General features: G+C 50.8%; 1 protein-coding gene across 1 annotated transcript in view; it reads left to right on the forward strand.

The window, feature by feature from the left end:
• The first annotated feature begins 13104 nt into the window (after positions 1 to 13104).
• Positions 13105 to 13961, forward strand: part of Wscd1 (WSC domain containing 1) — a 40090-nt gene continuing 39233 nt past the window's right edge. Inside the window, exon 1 of the mRNA XM_051167541.1 lies at positions 13105 to 13318. The gene's annotated coding sequence lies outside the window, so the exon portion shown is untranslated. The remainder of the gene's footprint in view (positions 13319 to 13961) is intronic.

The following is a 13961-nucleotide window of genomic DNA, read 5'->3' on the forward strand; positions in this document are numbered from 1 at the left end:
TCAGTGAAAATAAAAGGCAAGAAAGACATCAAGCACAGATGGAGTAATTCATTATTCCCGGGAGTCTGACCCCATAGTTGTTAGATGTTATTATAAGCAAGCTCTGTAAAGTTTATCTTAAAAATAAAAAACAACGAAGAGTTATTTATTCCTAGGAGACTGGTCCTCAAGATGGGTAAAAGGATACTTGGGGTTTGCCACAGAGAAGCCAGCTGTCTTTATGGACAATAAAAGAAGGTTCTGATGGGATTTAAAGGAGGAGCTCCAAAGATGAATGCTGTGGCTGTACAGAGAGAAGCCAGGGTACAGGAAACAGCCAAGGCTGGTGGAGGAAAGTATGGTACGGACAGGTGAGGGGGTGGGTAGCAAAGGAACAGGGTAGAGACTTGAGCCATGGTCTTAGTTGTGCCAAGTGGATCTTTCGGGGACGTGGTGTCTCTGAAGTGCCGTATTCGCTAGGAACAGTTCCATCTGCCTGCAAATCGAGGTGACAGAGTCTCGGTGACTCCTGACACCTCCTGTCACTTCTCATTTCCCTGCTTCTCGCAGGGTGGATGGAGCCGAGAGAGAAGGCTGGCCAGAGAGCCCGACCCACACCTGAGCCCTCCCATTCCTCAGGCATGAGGGGCTAGGTGGAGACCTGCATCCATACCTCAGGGCGTCTGTCAGGGGATGCTAAGACTGCTCCTAACCCAGGGGACCCTCCAAGGGGAAAGTAGGTGCCTCAGGTATGGGTCCCAAACTCAGCCTGAGACTGTGAGAACCACCCTCATATAAAATCCAAAGATGTTTCTCCACGTGCCCCATCACTGGTTGCCATGGCAACAACCGGGCAGATCCAGGAATGATGGTCAGGACCCACCATCTTTTCCCTTCTTCACATCATGGCTCCTGTCCACTAGCAAAAGGCTTGCTGAGGCTCTCTGGGCTCCAGGAGAAATGCTAATCCTCTAGCATTTCCTGGTCTGTCTCTGGGATACACCTGTCCTCCGCTGGTCGAGAACATAGGAATTGTTTCCCACTTTAGACCTAACTGAACCACACCTTCCTCTCAACATTCTAAAATGTTGCTCATGAGCCAAGGAGATGGCTCAGTAATAGGGAGTCTTGCCACCAAGCTTGAGGACTTTATTTCAATCCCCAAAACCCACGTGGGAGAAAGAGAGAATCAACATGCGTGTGCGTGCGTGCACGCACACACACACGCACACACACACACACAAACACACACATGGACATGTATGCTTACATCCACATACAATGAAAATGCAAAAAAAAAAAAAAAAAAAGCAAAAAGTAATTTTTTTCCAGATTAGTTTTCACTTTGTGTTCTCAAAATCTGTTTTTCCTTTTAAAATGTATTTCTTTCTCTTCTGGGCTGCCCAGGCTAATGAAAGCAAGGTCAGAAGGCTCTTCTGAATTACACAGACACCTTCTGTGTCCCCAGGTCCCTTGCCTGCCACCAGCCCTTACCCACCACCCATCTGTTCTGTACCCAGCAGGCGCTCAAATCTCACAGCAGTGCAGGAATCCCCCGACTCTGCCTCACACATAATCCTGTGTGGGCAGAAATAGAGAGGCGATCCGTGTAGCACCAGCCATGAGCAGACATGCCTTCCCTGTGCCCCACCCTTGCAGATGCTGCCCTAGGTTCCAAGAGAGCAGACGGTGTGAACCCCGGTAAGACCCTTCTGGGAAGGCAGGTCTGAAATCAGAAGGAGGGGTTAACCAGATTTTTCCAAATGAAAGCAGAGCCATGAAGTATCACACACACACACACACACACACACACACACACACACACACGTTCACAAAAGTAGAAATAAGGCGTGTGGTACAGTGGGTGCCAAGGTCCCAGCCAGCCTCCTCCCTTTTAATCTCCACACTCCTCATCTTTCAGGTAAGAATACAGAGCCTCTAGGAGAAGGGACCTGCCAGAGGACAGACACACAGTCATGTGGTCCTGGAGTAGCAAAGTTGCCTGGTCAGCTGTATGCCCAAGACCGCTGCCTTGAGCCGGCTCCTTTCTATTCACTCTCAGTGCCTTTCCCCTTTGTTCTCCTGGGCAAGAGCAGGGAGGACACAGAGGAGTGGGAGGGGGAGATGGAGTGGCAGCCTTCTCTCCTCAGCAAGCATCTTTATGTCCACCTGCCTGGGGCCAGGCACCTGGCGGGTATGAAGCAGGGCTTGCATGCATGCATGCCTTCCTTGTGCAGCTCCTTTCTCCTTCTCTCCAGAGGGCAGCTCGATCCAGCTTAGGGACCTCTAAGAGACCAGTAACTCTGCCCTCCAGGTCCCTGTGCTCCAGCAGTGACATTGCCATGCCCCTGGTTAGTATCAACTCAGCCGTCCCTTCCCCTTGAAGTTTGTTCCCAATCTGAGAGGTTGGTGCGGGGATGGGGAGAAATATGTTTTGCTTGCAATCTAACTATGCAGGGAACGAGCCTGAGTCTCCTCTGGAGTTGCCACAACTATACCTGTGTGCCCCAAAAGTGCTGGGAGTGGGCGTAAGCAGGAGGATAAATATGGCAATAAGGTTGATCACATAGGGTAGGGGTCCTTGAGATCCAAATACACCAAATCTCTAGCCCAGCATTTCTACTTCCTACTTCTATGATCTTGGCTTAGTCATGTAGACCCACTCCTCTGAGCTGCAATTTTCTCATCTGCGAAAAGGAACTCAGATAGCATGCATTGCATAAAGCTCTGGGGAGAGTTAAATAAGATGACATGAAAACATCTCTCATAGGTCACAGCAATCCAGAGATTGCTACCTTCTTGGCTGAAGAAAAATTAGTACCTTCTAGACAGAAAAGACTAGTACCAGCTACAACACACACACACACACATATGTGTGCACACACATGTACACACACACTTGCACACGCAATCATACACATGTGCACACACACGCGCGCACACACACACACATGCACGAGCACACACATACACATGTGTGCACACACATGTACACACACACTTGCACACGCAATCATACACATGTGCACACACACACATGCACGAGCACACACACACATGCACGAGCACACACACACACACACACATGCACGAGCACACACACACACACATGCACGAGCACACACATACATATGTGTGCACACACATGTACACACACACTTGCACACACAATCATACACATGTGCACACACACACATATACACACACGCACGCACACACACACGCACACACACATATGCACGAGAACACACATACACATGTGTGCACACACATGTACACACACTTGCACACGCAATCATACACATGTGCACACACACACACGCACACACACACGCGCGCACACACATGCACGAGCACACACATGTGCGCACACACATGTACACACACACTTGCACACGCAATCATACACATGTGCACACACGCACACACACACACGCACGAGCACACACATACACATGTGTGCACACACATGTACACACACACTTGCGCACACAATCATACATATGTGCACACACACGCGCGCGCACACACACATGCACAAGCACACACATACATATGTGTGCACACACATGTGCACACATACTTGCACACGCAATCATACACATGTGCACACACACATGCACGAGCACACACATACACATGTGTGCACACACACTTGCACATGCAATCATACACATGTGCACACACACGCACACACGCACACACACACGCATGCACGAGCACACGCACACACACACGCACACACACGCACGAGCACACACATACACATGTGTGCACACACATGTACACACACACTTGCACATGCAATCATACACATGTGCACACACATGCTGAATACATACAACACGGATGCACACATACGCACCATTTCTCCTTGCTTTGATACCTGTTCTCTCTCAGCTTTTAGCCTGAGCATAAAACTATGGAAACTGACAGAAAGGCAGAGATTTAATTGCAAGTATAGATTCTTGGAGGGCTTATATATAGGATGAAGGTAGAAATTTGTCCCAGGACCCTGACATATGAAAGTCTCAGAGATCAAGACAGTGCAGAAGTGGGATTTCAGGCAGAAGGGGATTAAAGCGTCAGGAATAGATAGCATACATCCTGAGCTGTTTAGTCCCCATGGTGTAGGGACTAAAGAGGATGGGCTAGAGAGAGAAAGGCCTTGAATGCCCAGCCCCAGAGTCTGGGATAACTCTCTACACTCTGAAAACACCACAAATGTACATGAGAATTGTCAGGTACCCACCCATGTTGAGCAGGCAGCACTGTGGAGGGGGTCTAAGAAGGTGAGAGCCATCCAAACAGGATTTAGGTATGTGAGATGAGGGACAGATGAGATTGAAGGAGAGATAAGCATGTTTTGTTGTTCTTGTTGTTGTTTAGATCAAAGTGGGGGATGAGAAAGAGACTTGTGAGAGAGCAGGTGATGTTTATCCCCTTAGAAGTTGAATCACCATGTGGGGGAGATTGGTTGTTAACCAGCTGAAAAACATCCTTGAGCAAATGCTGAGAGGAGGTATAAATGTGAGCCGAAAACAAGAGGCAGGGCCTTTGGAGACTTGGGATAGTTCTGGCTGTTCATCTCTCCGCTTCGAGAAGCTCCTAGAGAGAACTGCTTGCGGGAAGGCTTCGGGGCTCCTGGCTCCGGCTGAGGTTCTGGGTTCCAGTTGCTCCAGGTTCCAGCAGAAGAAATCCTACTGATTACGCCAGGAGAATCGTTCCTCGGAACTGATATCCTTACGGCTTCATTATTGTATTCTTTAATCTTCTTTTCCTATTGTTTCGGTTAGTCGGGTTATAAGTAAGGTACTCTCAGTTAATAAGTTCATAATAAAATATATTTGTTAAGAAACTTGAGCCTACATGAGATGATGGGCGAGCAAGAAGGGACATGCGGAAGCTAACACTTAGGAGTTTATTTCAGGTCATTGGAAGATGGTAGAACCATGATTCAAGGGGAGATGTCCAGGGGATAGAAGAGGTTCAAGGACAGGAAAGGGAGGCTCACTGTGAGGTCAGGGGTAGGAGGTATTAGAAGCCAGTGAGCCTTCTGGAAAAGAAGCTGGTTAGACAGCTGTGGCTGAGGATAGAGTCAAAGCAGAGGAGAAAGCAGGTTTAGTGGAGAAGACCAGACAGAGAAGAAGACCGGGGACAGAGTTTACATGATCATCCACTTGGGTGAGGAACAGGAGAGGAACTTATGGATGAGGCAGGGAACAAGTTAGGAGTGGAGGATGTTGAGCCTCATGTGGCTGCAGTGTGAGGAGTGAACCTACTTCAGAGTATGGGGGGGGGTGATGGGGAAGCCCCCCCGGCTGACATCAGGGAGGCGTGGTTAGCGTCTGGGCAAGAAGGGGGGCACTTTCTGTCATAGCTGATTGGATGTCTGAGAAAAGGAAGAAGTGGGGAGGCCTCCTCACTGTCCAGTGGGGGGAGTCTTCCTTAGAGGGAGACTTAAGGAAGGAGTATGTGAGCGGGGAGGGCTGGAAATACTAGTGGATATACAGCTGGAAGAAGATGGATCTGTCTGTGGGGAGTGAAGGGTCAGAGCCAGATATGGAGGCTGGGAAGATCTGCCCTTCCTCTCTAAAGGCCCCGCCAGTACCCTTGGGTCACCTAAGATGCAGAGGAGACCGAGAAAGAATGCGTATCCCGCACCTGTGCCCTGAAGATGCCTGGGATGCAGGAGGCATGGCAAATGAAGAAGTGGCTCTTGTATCAGAGCTGTGTGTCCTGATATCTGCCAGTGGCACGTTCAGGGCATTAAGATCTCCAGAATACTATTTAAACCTCCAGCCATCTGCCAGCCACAATTCTGTTGGAACCTCTTCCGTAGAAGCATTTCTTCCCTGCCTTTCCTTAAGACATCGCCCAGCTCCCCCCTCCTGGATCCTGGGAGACAGTGTCTATAGACTCACGATGCCAGCAGCTTCAACAGACCACTCTGGTTTGAGGCACCCACTGATTTGAAGCGAACCTGAAGGCTATCCTGCCTGGACAGCGCTCTTGAGACTGCCAAGGTCATCCAAAGCCCAGGCACCATGAGAAGCCATCACAGAGGACACTGGCCAGATAAGACAACTCAATGTATTCTGGCACCCTGGGGCAGAAAAAGGATGTTAATGGGGAAACTGGTGAGATCCAAATTAAGTTTGGAGTTTAGCTACCAGACATGTGCCAATGTCAGACAAGGTCTTGGTTCTGACAAAAAACAAACAAACAAACAAAAAAAAACAACAACAAAAAAAATGCTGTAGAAATATAAGATGCTAGCCATGGGAAGAATGAATGGAGGTACGGAAGAACCCCATTCTCTCTGAAACTTGACTGCAAGCTTTAACTTATTCTAAAGTGATCTTTTTATACCGGTGCTATATGCAAGAAGTGTGCCAGTAGCTTAATTTAGATCATTTGCAGGTTCAAGACCTTTGGTGACAGACTTACAGGAAAATTTATAAAAAGTGGGGCAAAGCTGAGCTGCTGCTTCTTCGCTGAGCTGCCAGCGTCTGGTGGGTGCAGACCAGACAGGCAGAGAGAGTACAGCGAGGTGGAGGCGCTTCCGACACCCTCTTCTACCAGAGCTTGCTTGCTAGCCTTACGCCTTCCAGTTGATGACAGCCGACACCATGGACTCCAGGCCTACTCCAGCCCCCGCTGGCACGTTGAGGTTCCTCACGGCTTTCTATTCCTCTGAATCACCCAGTTGCTGCCCTTACAGCAACAGAAGATGGAACCAGACATGTATACCCCATCTAGACACCCTCACTCCAGTACAGGGCATGATGTTAGGCTCAATGCTGGCACAGGAAGTTGGAAGGAGCATCAGAGATATGATTTATTACTTTTGTACCAGTCTAGAAGTACCTGGGCATCAGATGTCCTCCCATTTTACAGGCTGAACCAATGATGCTGTAGTGTTTTCTCCATGGTGAAATTTCCTTCCAAAGAAGAGTGAATCCTCTCATACCCCACCTCTGCCTGTCAGCCAAGGTGATGCAATTTTCCTGATCCTGGGCCATTTTGGCAGTGTCCGCATCATCTTCACCAGAGCAGATTCCATCCAGAGAAACTGCTTTGTTGATCATGAGACAGGAACTCTCCTGCCTCTGGCACCATGCTGAGTTCTTGTCACCTAACTCTGCCTGTCCCACCATAGCTACAGCTAGTGATGTCTCAAACTCAAAGTCATCCATGCAGTGTGGAATGGCTCCTTCCATACTGCAGCTAATGTTACTACTCTGACCTCTTCTGTGAATCCTTAACATCAACAATGGGATTTAGAATTGCTAATGCTTTCTAGAAGGTTCTTAGATGACTTTTCCCGGATCCATGAGCAGTAACACTAGCTGGAGTAGTCATGGCCTCATGGGGGGGGGGGCGGGGAGGGAGGAGGAGTATTCTTAAATAGTAAGACTGAAAGTTGAAATTGCTCCTAGATCTACAAGGCGCAGACTAGATGCTGTGCTGGTGGATAAGAAATTAAAACTAAACAAAACTAAACTAAAACATTACCTTCTAGAGAAGTGATGTGCTTTCCGCAGCGAGCACCAGGATTCCGAGGCAGGAGCATGCACCAGGCGTCACAGCCTTCACAGGTCTTGCCGACAAAATTAGTCTTTTGCGCGGTGCCCTTTGGCCACCTCTGAGTTCCTGTAACTTTCTGGGGGTTTGTGGCCCATGCCTTGGGAGTCCATCTTCTCCGAAGCTGGAGCAGCACTCAGGGAGTCTGCCTGGTCCCAGGCAGGCACAGGCTTGCTGCCCTGCTCCACATGCCCACAGGCCTGCAGTCTGCAGGCCCATCTCAGCATGGGATGCAATTACCATCTGTGTGTAGCTGGTATCTTCACAGAGGCACATTTAAGTTACTGCGGCACTCACGGGAGAAAGCAAATAAATACCCACAGCCCAGCCAAGTGCTGAATCCAGCCTCAAGTCTCACCGTACACACAGACGGGAGGCATTCATGGCATCATGCAAAAAAATGAGGAAGGAGAAAGAAACTGTCTTTTCTTCAGATGTGGCCAAAGGTTCTCTCCATCCCTGAAGGCCACATCCTCAGAAAATGTACAGGAGTGAAAAGTAACCTTCACAAGCTACTTGGGGGACTATAACCCCCACAGGACCCTAAAGGTCAGGGCAGTTTAGCAACAGCTGAGTGGGTAAAGAGGAAAACCTCAGACACAGGTGCTCAAAAGTGTGGATGGGCACTGGCTTCCTCATTTGGGCATAACCTCCTCCCCGACAGTGGACACCACAGAGTGAGCCACCAGCTTTTCTCCAGGGTCCCCATGGTGGTTGGTTGATTCTAGTAGCCAATCACAAGATGGCTGGGGACCAACAGAGATGTCCGCAATCAGAACAAGAGTAAGCAGTTTCTTGAGTTCTTCAGAAGAAATACAGCGTCTATTAGGAACCTGCCAGGGTTCGTGGGAAATGTCATGTTAGACTCACTGAGCCTTAGAAGTTGATGATGCTTCAGACGTGGTGGCTTATCTTGTTGCTAAGACAAAGTATGGGGCAAAAGCAACTCAAAGGGGGAAAAAGGGGGTTATTTTAGCTCACAGTTTCAATGCACCTTTCAGTGGTGAAGAAGCCACGGCAACAGTAACCTGAGGCAGATGTACACATTGTATCTGCTTTAGGTTAGCAGAGAGCACTGAATACAGAGCTTAGCTCACTTCCTCCTTTCTGTATGCCTGTTGTGGCTGGCAGAATGCCATCACCCACACTCAGTGTGTCTTCTCATCTCAAGCTAATCTTGATGATTCTTCATAGCCAGGGCCAGAGACTAGCCTCATCTAGATAACTCTTTACAGGTCTGCCCAGAGACTTGTCTCCTGGGTGATCTAGATCCTCTCAAACTTAAAAGTGTTAACCATCAGACTGGGTCACACCTGTAACCTTTGCACAGTGGTTCTCAATATTCCTAATGCCCTGACCCTTTAACACAGTTAGTTCCTCATGTGTGATGTGACCCCCCTCATCCCCTGCAACCATAAAATGACTTCATTGCTACTTCATAACTAAAACTTTGTTACTGTTATGAATGATAATTTAACTATCTGATAAATGCAGTTATCTGATAGGCAGCCCCTGTGAAAGGGTGATTCTACCCTCAAAGGGGTCGTGACCCACAAGTTGAGAACACTGCCTTAGCATTTGGGAGGCTGAGGGCAAGAGGATTGCTGGCGAATTCAAGTCTAGTTTGGGTTATAGAGCGAGATCCAAACTAGTTTGGCATATGAAGTAAAACTGTCTCAAAAGCCAAATGGATGGATGAATGAGTGAATGAATAAAATATAATGAATATTGAGTGATATATGAATATATGAATGGATATTGTGGGTACACTAAAGATTATTCATCCAATAGCTCTATATGAGAGAAATTCCTCCTAGCTCTCTGGCCTGTAAAGCATACCAAAAAAAAAAAAAAAAAAAGGACAATGAGCCAGCAAAGATGTAAGGCAAAGGTAGTGGTCAATCTCAGGAGGACTGGGAGGGAAGTGGACAGTGGGTGGACCCTCGAGGTGACTTCCCTGCAGGATAGGCCTCCTGGGCAACGTGCCATTTGGAGAGTGAGCAAACACTACAAACCTGGTGGGCCCGGAGAACACTGAGCAGCGTGTGGTATTTCTGGTCATCAGGAAAAGCCCCGGCATGAAATACTTACAAAAATAGATTACATGCTGTGTCTGGTGCTGTTTTGTTTACACACATACTGGCCCAGATTTTGGGTTTGATTCCTTGTCCAGCTGTCCATGCCGGATGCTTCTTTACTGAACTGGCTCAATGGTCTCCAGCATTCACCAAGATTCTAACACAGGATGAGGAGTCTTTCTCAGTGAGTAAAAGGAAACACAATGTGACAGGAAAAAGGAAGGGAGGGCAGGGCAGGGAAAGGAAAGGAAAGAGAAGGAAGGGAAGGGAAGAGGAGAGGAGGGGGAGGGGAGCGGAGGGGAGGGGAACGGAGAGGAGCGGAGAGGAACAGAGAGGAGGGGAGGGGAGGGGACAAGAGGGGAGGGGAACAGAGAGGAGGGAAGGGGAGGGGACAGGAGGGGAGGGGAACAGAGAGGAGGGGAGGGGAGGGGACAGGAGGGGAGGGGAACAGAGAGGAGGGGAGGGGAGGGGACAGGAGGGGAGGGGAGGGGATCGGAGGGGAGGGGAACAGAGAGGGAGGGGAGGGGAGGGGACAGGAGGGGAGGGGAACAGAGAGGAGGGGAGGGGAGGGGACAGGAGGGGAGGGGAACAGAGAGGAGGGGAGGGGAGGGGACAGGAGGGGAAAGGGAAGGAAGGGTACCTAAAGGGAGAGAGAGGGAGAGGGAGTGGGGAGAGAGGGAAAATCCAGGAAATGGTGTTAAGTCAGCAGGCAATGCACACACTTGGGATCTAATGATAAAGTCCACAAAGAAGAGCAGATGGAGTGAACAGGCAAACAGAGAGACAGGAGTAGGGTGAGCTGAGACCATTTTAATCCCCAGCCTCCCAGGGGAATCAGGGTGAACTCAGGAATAGCTGAGTCTGTGTCAACACTGTGGTGGGACCACCCTAGACGTCCTTGAGACACCAGGGTGTCTTTGCCATATGGGGACAGGTGATAGGGAGACATACCAGTGGTCTTAGCTATATGGAAAGATCTGGGCAGAAGGAGGGGCTTGGCATGATTTGAAAGGAACTCTGCTATCAGGCCTGTCCAAGCTGGCTTCTTGTACCCTTATCTGCAGCCAGTGCTAAGGAGGAGCGCTTCGTCCCAGCACAGAAATACCCCTGTCCATTTTGATGCCCACACTGCCTTTCCCACGCCCTTCTCAGCTAACTACTCAACGGGTTCCTCTGTGCGCCTCCTTTCTTTGTGTCAGACCTGGCAGGCAATCCTACCTGTCTTGGCCCGCGGAGACCAGGGGTGTGCTTCCTGGAGTGCTGCACATTGCAGGTGCAGTCAGACAGAAACTTTACCTTAGCGTCCCCTCCATCCTTCATAATAATACTCCGCACAGACAACTCAGTTCCATGTCTCAGTGGTGGCTGCTAGAGGTGGCATTTCTTCCCAAGTGCAGCTGCAGGGGAGTGCTTGGAATTCTGAGGAGCTGTTCTGGAGGGTCCCTGGGGCTGTCCTTGCTGCAGCCTGTGGGCAATCGGCTCCCTTTGTGCATCAAGAACTTCCTCTTTGAAGTGGATGCATGTGAAAGCAGTTTATCTTAACTACGTTGGCTGTTTTCTTTTGTTTTATTTTTGTGTAGCCTTGGCAGTCCAGGACTTGGTGTGTAGACCAGGCTGGCCTCGAACTCACAGAGATCAGCCTGCCTCTGCCTCTGCCTCCCTGATTGCTGCTAACACACCTGGCTTATCTTAACAATTAAGTGAGACAAAGGATATAACAGGGATATGGATGGCTTCACAGGCCTAAGGCCTGTGCAAGACACAAGAATCTGAGCTCCCTGGTGACCTTGCACTTTGTTTTAAAATTATACCTTTGTGTCTTGAAGTTCTAATAATTATTTTTAGCACAGAGCCCACACTTTCCTTTTGCGCTGGACCCTATAAATTATGTAGTCAATCCCACAGAGGGTTTAAACACAAACAATGTTGCAAGAGGGCACAGCCGCAAGTTACTATTGATAACCATTATTAAAGGGTGTGGGGAGGGTACTCTCTTTGCGAGCCTGGAATGCTAGGATAGCACAGAATTCCTGCCTCCCTGTGCTCTTACCTGAGACTCCCAGGGCTCCAGAGAGCTCAGCCTTCAGCCCCAGACCCAAGGTTCTTCTGTGTGAACTTCAGCCAGATCTTTCCTCCTCAGGGTGTGCTGCCACTGCACTGCCAGCAGCTTTCTTCTGGTCCCCTCCTAGGCCCCTCTGAAGCCCTGCACCTGTTGGAAGAGCACTTCTCTGAGTGGCTGAGCAGCTCTGCCCCTAGCGGAAGTTGGAAGTATAAAACTTCCATTCAGGAAGTAGGTTCTTAGAGCCACTGCCACTGGCTCCTGCTGCCTCCTCTTATCCTGTCCTCAACCCCCAAGAGCCTCTCAGCTGTCAGTCCTGGGTGAGAACTGGGCCCACTGTTGTTCCTGGCAGAGCAGGGTAGATGCTGTGACTTGGGGGCTTGGCGAGGGGGAGCGGGGCTTCTCAGTGGGGTAAGCCTTTAAGGTTAGGTCCAGCCTTTATGCAAAGAAGCTCTACATGTATAGACCTGTGTGGCTGTTTTCTCAATCTCTGTCTGAGTCTCTATTTTTGTCTCACTGCCCCCCACCCCCGTCTGTCTGTCTGTCTACACACTATATCAAGAAGCATGTCTGTCACCGTATGTCAGTGTGGGCAGGGTGATAAGCTGCTCGCAGTACCCCGATGTGTAGGGAGATGGTGTGAGTATCTTTGCCATTAGGGTTGTCATTCTGTGGTACTGTCTCAAAGTGTGTGTGTGTGTGTGTGTGTGTGTGTGTGTGTGTGTGTGTGTGTGTTTCTAGCAAGTGCTTCTTTCTGAGTGGATCTGTGGGTGAAGTGAATGAGCCTAGCTCTGTATGGGACAGTAATACAGTGTCTTGGTGTTTACATTAGAGTGGTACAAACTGCGTGGTTGTGTATGTGTGTGCACCTGTCAGTGTCCTAGCTTGTTTCTGAGTGAGTGGAGCAGAGCCCACAGAGTGTGTGAGTGTGGGTGTCTGGTGATTCAGTGTGTATTTGTATCAGCCACTGTGTGTCTGCCACCACTGTCTGCATCTGAGCGTGGCGGCGTCTTGTGAGTGGCAATGCCCAGTGTATTCCTGTGTGCTTCTGGTGTGAGCACCATGGTGCATGCTAGAGCCAGCTGGGCTGCAGTGCTAGGCTGCATCAGAGTGGTGTCAGCGGCTTTGCTTGGCGGCGGTGGCGAGCAGCGCGTGTGACCCCGCGGTGTGTGCGCTGTCTCGCAAGCCAAGACAGATCGCAGCCACTCCCACCCCCAACCCCACCGCACCCCGCTACGAAGCCAAGCCGCTGCGACCCTTCCAGGGAGCCAAAGCCAAACAGCGAGGGGTGCGCGGGAGCCTCTAGGACCCGGCGGAGGCCGGCCGCTGTCCCCGGGCCGCGCGAGTGAGCATGTGCAGACTGGGCGCCCGCTCGCCCGCTCCGCGCCCGCCGCCCGCTGCACTCTGCGCCCGCGGCTCCGCTCGGCGCCTGCCCGCCCCGCCACTGCTCGGTGCGGAAGCCCGCAGCCTGAGGGAGCTGCGTGGTGCGGGCCTGCTAACGTGGGTGCACTTGCCACCGGCTCCGGGGGAGTGCGAGTGTCTGAGCTCCGGGCACTGCGGGGCTGCGGGCTCCGTGCCCCGGAAGGCGGGTGCCCTAGCCAGACGCGATCGCGAGGTGAGTCCTGTCTTTGGGGTCTCCCAGCCAGGACCCTGGCACGAGCTGCGAGCCGGATCTACCCTCGCCGCGGGCAAATAAGTTTGTGTAGACGCAACAGAGAGCGCGCGGGGCTGCACCTGCTGGGGTCTAGGGCGCACCGGTGGGGCTCCTTCCTGGGGCCGGGCGCTTGGCACTCCGGGACTCTGGCGGATGTGTGGGGAGCATCTCGCCAGGTCTGGGCTTAGCTGGGGGTGCACAGGCAGTTGCACCAGCCTCTTCTCCTCCAGGAGGCCGGGGACAACGAGTCCAAGTCCCCGGCCAGGCTGAAAGCAAGATTTGGGGTGCGTACCGCCTTCCTTTTAGGTAGAGAGAGACATTTACCAGGAGACCAGGAGCTGCTCCCCCTCTCCCGGTCCGTTCCCTAGCCAGGCTTCCGGTCAGTGGAAGGTTTTCTCCGTCTCTTGGTGAACTTGAACACAGGCAGAGGCAAAGCCGAAACGTATGTATTTTGTTGGGAGAATTACCCGGTGTCGCGCTTTACATCTTCCTAAGGTGTGGATGGAGACTCGTGGCTGGATGCTGTGTTGTGGTGTTTTTTCTTTGCTAGTCAGAAGCGTCCCTGGCTCGGTCAGCCGCTTCAGGGTAGCCTGTGTAACTGCTT

This window comes from Acomys russatus, chromosome 25, assembly GCF_903995435.1.
Source record: "Acomys russatus chromosome 25, mAcoRus1.1, whole genome shotgun sequence".
In the NCBI taxonomy this organism is placed as follows: Eukaryota; Metazoa; Chordata; class Mammalia; order Rodentia; family Muridae; genus Acomys; species Acomys russatus.